At 41.9% G+C, this 12,132-nt stretch overlaps 1 protein-coding gene across 2 annotated transcripts in view; it reads right to left on the bottom strand.

The window, feature by feature from the left end:
- LOC139552578 (disks large homolog 4-like) overlaps nucleotides 1-12,132 on the bottom strand; it is a 139,881-nt gene that overhangs the window by 101,695 nt on the left and 26,054 nt on the right. The window lies entirely within an intron of this gene.

The raw sequence follows: 12,132 nt of genomic DNA, 5'->3' as shown, positions 1-12,132 counted from the left end.
GCAGAGGCCCAGCTGTTTTCACCGGAAAACCTCTTTGCCCTACCGGGCTCTTCTGGCCCAAATAAGTGTAGTATGCCCCCACTTCACTTCACTTCACTTCACCTGCCCGCTCCCTCCCTCCCTCCCTCCCTCCCTCCCTCCCTCCCTCCCTCTCCCCCTCCCTCCCTCCCTCCCTCCCTCCCTCCCCCCCACACACACACACACACACACACACACACACACACACACACACACACACACACACACACACACACACTTGCAAGTGTAGATGTCAATCTATGATAACAACTAGAAACACTGAGATTATCGGAATCAAACTTTTCAAGTGGTTCTCCTGAATATTAGACCGGTGTTATCAGAGGGAGGGGGAGGGGCGCTGGCTGACTTCGTCCACAAGGTGGAGCGAGAGAACCAGGTGGACTAAATATTGTGCATTCATCTCAGGACCGACTGCGGCGATGTGCTCCACGCTCTCGAATGACGTCAATGTTAAATGGAACAGATGCGACGGTAGGAGACTCACAGTGTGTGCAGAGATAAAATACCTTTTTCATCTTATTCCAAAAACCATGTCTCTCCCCCGTAATAAGAGGCAAGTAAGGTTTCACTGACGTTACAATTAACATTTATGGGCTGTCGTTATTCAAAGAGGAAGTTCAACATTAACAGTTTATAGCCTACCGGTATGTGAAATATCCTGGATAAATTCCGTTTTATCCTGTAGCCTTGCATTCCAGAGAGACCACAGAGGTTCATAAACTAACAAATCAATTGTGTACACAGCCAAGTAACTCCACACGGCTTTCATCCAATCATTACCAAACTATACATTTGAAAACCTTGCCTGGGTGCAAACACTTAGCACTGACAAAAATCAAATGTCTAAATCGAGAAAACTCATTGTAAATATGACGCTTTATAAAACGCTAAAACCATGTCATTATTTGCCCACAAAGCCTATTGTCATATTGCTACAGCCTAAAATGGAATGGAACAAAGAAGAAAGTCAAAAAGAAAAACATGTAGAAAGTCAAATATATACTGTGTGTGTGTGTGTGTGTGTGTGTGTGTGTGTGTGTGTGTGTGTGTGTGTGTGTGTGTGTGTGTGTGTGTGTGTGTGTGTGTGTGTGAGAGAGAGAGAGAGATAGATAGAATCACACACTGTTTCACTCTGTTTCTGCATTATGCATCATTGTGTATATGACCAAGCACACTGTGCTTTGGAACCCCACAACATTGTTTCCATGGATATTGTCTTCTAAAATAGAGCTTCTACCTTGGTTGCGGTACCAAACATTGGGGAGGCGGACAGATAAAAGATTCAGATGTTTCTGGACAAATACAGGATGACAAACAGTGTGAAGATTTCATTGATAGATGTATACTGTTAAAAACTGCTTGTCACAACAGGTACACCCAAAGAAAATAATCTCACTGTCCGTGATTGTTATATACACGTTCAAGAGAACATAGACCTTATCCATATTAGAAGAAACTGGAGGCCTTCCAGTGTTATTCAAAACACTATAGCCTGCTTAAAGAGGCTCTCAAGGATAGTGTTATGGTTATATACCATGATGTAGTCCATTTCTGGTGTCTTATATGTGAATGGCAGACAGTGTGGTCCCTAGCCTAGCTGCCACAGTCACAGAATCCTGTATGTGGGGCTGGCCTACCCCTCAGTGGGTTCAGGCAGTACAGCTCTCTAGCTCTCACATCACATGGTGGGACCCTTATTGGATATATGATCAATAATGTCAGTTTAAAAATTTTTTTATATGGATCTTAGAGGTGTCTGTTTAGTCATCACCACCCCCCCCCCCCTCCCATATTCTAAAATAGAAATTGCAAAACCACTAAACTACTGTCCACCACTGCTACATTGAAAGTTGGCATTGTGTAATAGTAAGTTTGACATCACACTGCTACATTGCGTATCAGTAATATTCATATCCCAACGTACATTGTGTAGTAGGGAACTACTAGTGGTGTAAAGTACTTAAGTAAAAATAATTTTTAAAGTACTATTTAAATCGTTTTTTGGGGTATCTGTACTTTACTATTTATATTTTTGACAAGTTTTACTTTTACTTCACTACATTCCTAAAGAAAATAATGTACTTTGTAGTCCATATAGTTTCCCTGACACCCAAAAGTACATTTTGAATGCTTAGCAGGACAGAAAATGGTTCAATTCGCACACTTATCAAGAGAACAACCTTGGTCATACCTACTGCCTCCGATCTTGCGGACTCACTAAACACAAATGTTTAGTTTGTAAATGATGTCTGAGTGGTGGAGTGTGCCACTGGCTGTCAATTTTTTTTTTTTATAAGTTAATTGTGCCATCCGGTTTGCTTAATATAAGGAATTTGATGTATAGCATTTACTTTTACTTTATACTTTTACTCAAGTATGACAATTGAGTACTTTTTCCACCTCTGGGAACTACACATCGCAACGGTACATTGTGTCGTAGGGAACTACACGTCCCAGCAGTACATTGTGTAGTAGTGAACTACACATCCCAACAGTACATTGTGTAGTAGTGAACTACTCTTCCCAGCAGTACATTGTAGTAGTGAACTACACATCCCAGACCTATATTATGTAGTAGTGAACTACACATCCCAGCAGAACATTCTGTAATAGTGAACTACACGTCCCAGGAGAGCATTGTGGAGTAGTGAACTTCAAATCCCAGCAATGCATTGTGTAGTGGTGAGCTTCACATCCCAACACTGCACTGCATCTGGTGAACAAGCAAGAGAGAGGATACCCCACAAGAGCTAGAGTGTTTCCATGACAACATCTGCAGGGGGTGGGGATTCCCCGTCAAATAGTCCATTGGCTAGCTGGCTAGTGGTCAGGTTACCGGGTTCCTGTGGTATGACTGCACATCCTCATGAACTAGTACAGCCTCTTATAGTGTACAGTCAGGCCATGGGTCTCCTCCTCCTCCTGCTGCTACACTGGCTGTCACTGGGTTCCACCTCACTGGCCTTGACTGATACACCTGTCCTGTGTGTTCTAGTCTCCCCACTCTCATGATTCGATGTGACTTGGGGTTGATTAAGGCACACCTTTTATGTAACACGAGGGGATGTGTTGTGATTTTAGTTAAGTGACGAAAGCATAATTGTAGGTAACAGTCAGTTACATGACTACTGCAATTTTGTTAGGTAAAGGTCAGATTAAAGCACTATATATTGTAGAGTTAACTCAAGAACAGCTCTATGTATACATCATAGAAACACAGCACAACTTGCAGATTGTCAGATATACAGTTGAAGTCGGAAGTTTACATACTCCTTAGCCAAATACATTTAAACTCAGTTTTTCACAATTCTTGACATTTAATCCTAGTAATAATTCTCTGTCTTAGGTCATTTAGGATCACCACTTGGTTTTAAGAATGTGAAATGTCAGAATAATAGTAGAGTGAATTATTTATTTCAGCTTTTATTTCTTTCATCACATTCCCAGTGGGTCAGAAGTTTACATACACTCAATTAGTATTTGGTAGCATTGGCTTTAAATTGTTTAACTTGGGTCAAACGTTTCGGGTAGCCTTCCATAAGCTTCCCACAATTAGTTGGGTGAATTTTGGCCCATTCCTCCTGACAGAGCTGGTGTAACTGAGTCAGGTTTGTAGGCCTCCTTGCTCGCACACGCTTTTTCAGTTCTGCCCACACATTTTCTATAGGATTGAGGTCAGGGCTTTGTGATGGCCCCTCCAATACCTTGACTTTGTTGTCCTTAAGCCATTTTGTTACAACTTTGGAAGTATGCTTGGGGTCGTTGTCCATTTGGAAGACCCATTTGAGACCAAGCTTTAACTTCCTGACTGATGTCTTGACATGTTGCTTCAATATATCCACATAGTTTTTCATCCTCATGATGCCATCTATTTTGTGAAGTGCACCAGTCCCTCCTGCAGCAAAGCAACCCCACAACATGATGCTGCCACCCCCGTGCTTCACGGTTGGGATGGTGTTCTTTGGCTTACAAGCCTCCCACTTTTTCCTCCAAACATAACGATGGTCATTATGGTCAAACAGTTCTATTTTTGTTTCATTAGATCAAAAGACATTTCTCCAAACAGTACAAATTTAGTCCCCATGTGCAGTTGCAAACTGCAGTCTGGCTTTTTTACGGCGGTTTTGGTACAGTGGCTTCTTCCTTGCTGAACAGCCTTTCAGGTTATGTCAATATAGGACTCGTTTTACTGTGGATATAGATACTTTTGTACCAGTTTCCTCCAACATCTTCATAAGGTCCTTTGCTGTTATTCTGGGATTGATTTGCACTTTTCGCACCAAAGTACGTTCATCTCTAGGAGACAGAATACGTCTCCTTCCTGAGTGGTATGACGGCTGTGTGGTCCCATGGTGTTTATACTTACGTACTATTGTTTGTACAGATGAACGTGATACCTTCAGGCGTTTGGAAATTGCTCCCAAGGATGAACCAGACTTGTGGAGGTCTACAATGTTTTTCTGAGGTCTTGGCTGATTTCTTTTGATTTCCCCATGATGTCAAGCAAAGAGGGACTGAGTTTGAAGGTAGGCCTTGAAATACATCCACAGGTACACCTCCAGTTGAAGACACAGTCAACTTAGTGTATGTAAACTTCTGACCCACTGGAATTGTGATACAGTGAATTATAAGTTAAATAATCTGTCTGTACACAATTGTTGGAACAATTACTTGTGTCATGCACAAAGTAGATGTACTAACCGACTTGTCAAAACTATAGTTTGTTAACAAGACATTTGTGGAGGGGTTGAAAAAACAGTTTTAATGACTGCAACCTAAGTGTATGTAAACTTCCGACTTCAACTGTACATGATATGAAACCCAAGAAGTGGCACTATTTGAAAGCACCTGTTGAGAGGATATTACCTTAGGGTACCTGATGCTACAGATGTAGGATCTTCATTTGACTAGTATTGTCGTAGCAAAGTAATCCTGCAGCAACAAGATTTGAACGTTTAGTCCACAATGTTGCTTGGTGATTAAGCTATTAGCTGGACAAAAGTAGGCTACATGAAAAGTGCAATAGTATTTATATAGAGATTCCCTAAAAACACGCCACTTCGATACAGCTATGATCGGAAGTGACTTTTTCGTGGCAGGTTAGAACAAATTACTCAGTAGGTTAGGAGAATTAACGTAGCAAGTTAGGAGAATTAGGTTAAGGTTTGGAAAAGGTTTAGGGTTAGTGTTAGTGGAAATGCTCTCCTAACCTGTTACGAAAAATCCCTTACAGTCGTAGCTGTATCAAACTGGTGTGTTTTTAGGGAGTCCCGTTAATGTAACTGTGTGTTAATGCAGGTTTTAGTGTTAATAGCAGGACCCCTCATTTAGAGCATGCTACCTTGGCACCTCTTTTGAGATGATCAGTTCTGCAATCTTTGTAAGACTCAAAGACTGTTTCTCCTTTTATTAGATTGAGAGGCGTCGCGTGCTGAACGCAGAACGAGGGAGAGCTAGGTTTGTTGTTTTTAAACTTTTGAAAGTCTCAGAAAAAGTAATCTGTTGAAAAAGTTTGGTTACTAGCTACCTTTTGAATTCGGATCCGGCAAAGTGGTTAGCATCTGTTGCTGGGACCACCACTATCTGTCCAGGGATCCTGCCAACCAAAAGTCTGAAAAGCTGCTTGGTGTAGCAGCTAGCCTAGCTGCTAACTAGCTATTAAGCTAGCAAGGTTTCCTGAAAACTTGAACACAGCCAGCAACACGGATAGCCATTGTGGCTAGGACTGCGGATTGTCCCGGGCTTGTGGCTGTCTCAATCCCTGCTGTTTGTTGCTGTTTCCGGAACTACATGCAGCACCAGCGTTAGCCTACGTCGCTACCATGACATACAAAACCAAAGCCTGTGGGAGTAACGGAGAGGACGGTGTTTCTCTATCACAAGTGAAGGAGCTTTTAAACAAACAAAAAGGTTTCTACAAGCAGTTGTTACAACAGGAAAATAGCTTCAGCTGTATATGTTCAGAGCCATATTCCTGTAAATCTTAGAGAGGATCTCATGTCTAGTGCTGTTGAAGAGGTGTATAGTTTCACATTCACCTGCCTCAGCTGAAGCCTCTTGTTTTGGGGTGCTGCTATGGGTCACCAAGTGCTAACATTCATTATCTGGATAATATACTATATATACAAAAGTATGTGGACACCCCTTCAAATTAGTGGATTCGGCTATTTCAGCCACACCCGTTGCTGACAGATGCAATCTCCATAGACAAACATTGGCTGTAGAATGGCCTTACTGAAGAGCTCAGTGACATTCAACGTGGCACCGTCATATGATGCCAACTTTCCAACAAGTCAGTTCGTCAAATTTCTGCCCTGCTACAGCTGCCCCGGTCAACTGCGAGCGCTGTTATTGTGAAGTGGAAACATCTAGGAGCAACAATGGCTCAGGCGCGAAGTGGTAGGCCACACAAGCTCACAGAACGATACCAAAATCGTCTGTCCTCTGTTGTAACACTCACTACCGAGTTACAAACTGCCTCTTGAAACAATGTTAGCACAAGAACTGTTTGTAGGAAGCTTCATGGAATGGGTTTCCATGGCCGAGCAGCCGCACACAAGCCTAAGATTCGCAATGCCAACCGTCGGCTGGAGTGGTGTAAAGCTCGCTGCCATTGGACTGTGGAGCAATGGAAACGCGTTCTCTGGAGTGAGGAATCATGCTTCACCATCCTGCAGTCCGATGGATGCCAGGAGAACGCTACCTGCCCCAATGCATAGTGCCAACTGCAAAGTTTGGTGGAGGAGGAATAATGGTCTGGGGCTGTTTTTCATGGTTCGTGCTAAACCCCTTAGTTCCAGTGAAGGGAAATCTTAACGCTACAGCCTACAATGACATTCTAGATGATTCTGTTTGGTGAAGGCCCTTTCCTGTTTCAGCATGACAATGACCCTGTGCAGAAAAGTGAGGTCCATACAGAAATGGTTTGTTGAGATCTGTTTGGAAGAACTTGGCTGGCTTGCACCGAACCCTGACCTCAACCCCATCGAACACCTTTGGGATGAATTGGAATGCCGACTGCGAACCAGGCCTAATCGCCCAACATCAGTGCCTGACATCACTAATGTTCTTGTGGCTGAATGGAAGCAAGTCCCTGCAGCAATGTTGCAACATCTAGTGGAAAGCCTTCCCAGAAGAGTGTAGGCTGTTATAGCAGCAAAGGGGGGACCAACTCCATATTAATTGCCCATGATTTTGGAATTAGATGTTCGACGAGCAGGTGTCCACATACTTTTGGTCATGTAGTGTATGTTTGCAATGCTTGATAATGTGTGTGATATTAACATAGAGGTCTATTTTCTGGGTGACCTGAATATATACTGGTTTTCATCAAACTATCCGCTCATGAGGAAGCTGCTCACTGTAACCAGTGTCTGTTATCTGGCTCAGCTTATTAATCTACCTACCAGGGTGTTTAGAAACAGTACAGGAACTACAGTAAATCATCCACTTGTATTGATCCTATTTTTACCCACGCTGCAGAACTCTGCTCTAAAGTTATATCCATACCCATTGGATGTACTGATCAGAATATAGTGGCCGTATCTAGGAAAGCCAAAGTTCCAAAGGCTGGTCCTAAAATAGAGAATAATAGATCATACAAAACCTTTGTACGGATTCCTATGTTGAAGACACAAAAAATATGTTCTGGTCTGATGTGTGTAATGACGAGCATCCAGACCATGCACCTATTAAGAAACTGACTGCTAGAACTGTTAAAGCCCCGTGGATTGATTAAGAATTGAAACATTTTATGGTTGAGAGGGATGAGGCAAAAGTACTGTTTTATAAGTCTGGCTGCACATCTATTTGGCAAACCTACTGTAAATTGAGAAGTAAGTGACTAAACTGAACAAAAATACAAATAAATTATGATGGAAAAAATGATGGAAAAAAACCTTTGGAATAGTTTAAATGAAATTATAGGCAGAAGGGCTAATTCCACTCTATCTTTCACCGAATCAGATGGCTCATTTATCACAAAACCTTTTGATGTTGTGTTAGTGGAATTAAATAATTCCTACAATATACTCATTAATTAAATTCAATCTGTCTATTTATAAGAATTTGTAAGATACTTATTAACATAAAATAGACAGGATACAGTATTATTAAAATTAGATAATAGTGTTTATTCTCGGAGCACGCTGCCATTTGATCATAAACACAGGTTTATATACAAGATATGACGTCATAGGTTACAGAATGAGTCTTATTGTCCTGACAAATAGAAAACAGGTTCAAAAGTTCATTCTAACCTCACAGGACACTCACATGAAACACCATATAATCATTTATCCTGAAGGCTCACTATAATTGATTACCACTTTAGCAGACAACTCAAGATAATGAAATACCTAAAAAGTTTATCTAAACACCTCAGGCTAAGTTGGGTCAGTTCAACCATAGTTTAACGACCCTTTCTGCTTATTTTATGACCCACAACACAAATCTCTTTTCCCCAGGCATGCAGAGTTCAATTAGTTATAGTTTTATCTAAAGCTAGAATTTGTTTTAACTATTTATTAACAAAATTCCTAACATGTTGCCAATTACTTGAATGACTATTTAATTGGCATAGTAGGCAAACTTAGGCATGAAATGCCAACAACAGACTGTGAGCCATCATATTCATTCATAAAATACATAATAATGAAAGAAAAGCATTGTAATTTTGTAAAGTAAGTTTGGGTGAAGTGGAACAATTATTGTTGCCCATCAATAATGAGAAACCTCCAGATAATGACAGCTTAGATGGAAAGCTACTGAGGATGGCAGCTGACTATATTGCCACTCCTATCTGTCATATTTTTAGTCTGGAGAAAAATGTTTGTCCTCAGACCTGGAGGGAAGCTAAAGTCATTCCGCTACCCAAGAATGGTAAAGCACCCTTTAATGGTTCTAACAGCCGACCAATCAGCTTGCTACCAACTCTTAGCAAACTTAAGAAGAAATAATAATGACCAGATACAATGCTACTTCTCTGTAAACAAATGAACAACAGACTTTCAGCATGCTTATAAAGAAGAGCATTCTGCTGCTGTGGTCTTTATTTGACTCTTATTATTATAAATCCTGATGCTTAGCCACTTTACCCTGCCTTTGTGTACATATCTACCTCAAGTACCTCGTACCTCTGCACATTGATATGGTACTGGTACTCCCTGTATATAGCTCCACATTGATCTGGTACTCCCTATATATAGCTTCACATTGATCTGGTACTCCCTGTATATAGCTCCACATTGATCTGGTACTCCCTGTATATAGCTCCACATTGATATGGTACTGGTACTCCCTGTATATAGCTCCACATTGATCTGGTACTCCCTGTATATAGCTCCACATTGATATGGTACTGGTACTCCCTATATATAGCTCCACATTGATCTGGTACTCCCTGTATATAGCTCCACATTGATCTGGTACTGGTACTCCCTGTATATAGCTCCACATTGATCTGGTACTCCCTGTATATAGCTCCACATTGATCTGGTACTCCCTGTATATAGCTCCACATTGATCTGGTACTCCCTGTATATAGCTCCACATTATTCTGGTACTCCCTGTATATAGCTCCACATTGATCTGGTACTCCCTGTATATAGCTCCACATTATTCTGGTACTCCCTGTATATAGCTCCACATTGATCTGGTACTCCCTGTATATAGCTCCACATTGATCTGGTACTCCCGGTATATAGCTCCACATTGATCTGGTACTCCCTGTATATAGCGCCACATTGATCTGGTACTCCCTGTATATAGCTCCACATTGATCTGGTACTCCCTGTATATAGCTCCACATTGATCTGGTACTCCCTGTATATAGCTCCACATTCATCTGGCACTCCCTGTATATAGCTCCACATTGATCTGGTACTCCCGGTATATAGCTCCACATTGATCTGGTACTGGTACTCCCTGTATATAGCTCCACATTGATCTGGTACTGGTACTACCTGTATATAGCTCCACATTGATCTGGTACTCCCTGTATATAGCTCCACATTGATCTGGTACTCCCTGTATATAGCTCCACATTGATCTGGTACTGGTACTCCCTGTATATAGCTCCACATTGATCTGGTACTGGTACTCCCTGTATATAGCTCCACATTGATCTGGTACTCCCTGTATATAGCTCCACATTGATCTGGTACTCCCTATATATAGCTCTACATTGATCTGGTACTCCCGGTATATAGCTCCACATTGATCTGGTACTGGTACTCCCTGTATATAGCTCCACATTGATCTGGTACTGGTTCTCCCTGTATATAGCTCCACATTGATCTGGTACTCCCGGTATATAGCTCCACATTGATCTGGTACTGGTACTCCCTGTATATAGCTCCACATTGATCTGGTACTCCCGGTATATAGCTCCACATTGATCTGGTTCTAGTACTCCCTGTATAAAGCTCCACATTGATCTGGTACTCCCTGTATATAGCTCCACATTGATCTGGTACTGGTACTCCCTGTATATAGCTCCACATTGATCTGGTACTGGTACTCCCTGTATATAGCTCCACATTGATCTGGTACTCCCTGTATATAGCTCCACATTGATCTGGTACTCCCTGTATATAGCTCCACATTGATCTGGTACTCCCTGTATATAGCTCCACATTATTCTGGTACTCCCTGTATATAGCTCCACATTGATCTGGTACTCCCTGTATATAGCTCCACATTATTCTGGTACTCCCTGTATATAGCTCCACATTGATCTGGTACTCCCTGTATATAGCTCCACATTGATCTGGTACTCCCGGTATATAGCTCCACATTGATCTGGTACTCCCTGTATATAGCGCCACATTGATCTGGTACTCCCTGTATATAGCTCCACATTGATCTGGTACTCCCTGTATATAGCTCCACATTGATCTGGTACTCCCTGTATATAGCTCCACATTCATCTGGTACTCCCTGTATATAGCTCCACATTGATCTGGTACTCCCGGTATATAGCTCCACATTGATCTGGTACTGGTACTCCCTGTATATAGCTCCACATTGATCTGGTACTGGTACTACCTGTATATAGCTCCACATTGATCTGGTACTCCCTGTATATAGCTCCACATTGATCTGGTACTCCCTGTATATAGCTCCACATTGATCTGGTACTGGTACTCCCTGTATATAGCTCCACATTGATCTGGTACTGGTACTCCCTGTATATAGCTCCACATTGATCTGGTACTCCCTGTATATAGCTCCACATTGATCTGGTACTCCCTATATATAGCTCTACATTGATCTGGTACTCCCGGTATATAGCTCCACATTGATCTGGTACTGGTACTCCCTGTATATAGCTCCACATTGATCTGGTACTGGTTCTCCCTGTATATAGCTCCACATTGATCTGGTACTCCCGGTATATAGCTCCACATTGATCTGGTACTGGTACTCCCTGTATATAGCTCCACATTGATCTGGTACTCCCGGTATATAGCTCCACATTGATCTGGTTCTAGTACTCCCTGTATAAAGCTCCACATTGATCTGGTACTCCCTGTATATAGCTCCACATTGATCTGGTACTGGTACACCCTGTATATAGCTCCACATTGATCTGGTACTGGTACTCCCTGTATATAGCTCCGCATTGATCTGATTCTAGTACTCCCTGTATATAGCTCCACATTGATCTGGTACTCCCTATATATAGCTCCACATTGATCTGGTACTCCCGGTATATAGCTCCACATTGATCTGGTACTGGTACTCCCTGTATATAGCTCCACATTGATCTGGTACTGGTACTCCCTGTATATAGCTCCACATTGATCTGGTACTCCCGGTATATAGCTCCACATTGATCTGGTATTCTCGGTATATAGCTCCACATTGATCTGGTACTCCCTGTATATAGCTCCACATGGATCTGGTACTCCCTGTATATAGCTCCACATTGATATGGTACTGGTACTCCCTGTATATAGCTCCACATTGATCTGGTACTCCCTGTATATAGCTCCACATTGATCTGGTACTCCCTGTATATAGCTCCACATTGATCTGGTACTCCCTGTATATAGCGCCACATTGATCTGGTACTCCCTATATATAGCTTCA

The sequence above is a fragment of the Salvelinus alpinus genome, chromosome 24 (assembly GCF_045679555.1).
Source record: "Salvelinus alpinus chromosome 24, SLU_Salpinus.1, whole genome shotgun sequence".
In the NCBI taxonomy this organism is placed as follows: Eukaryota; Metazoa; Chordata; class Actinopteri; order Salmoniformes; family Salmonidae; genus Salvelinus; species Salvelinus alpinus.
Note: the sequence above shows the minus strand (reverse complement) of the source record. Positions and strands in the feature narration are given on the sequence as shown.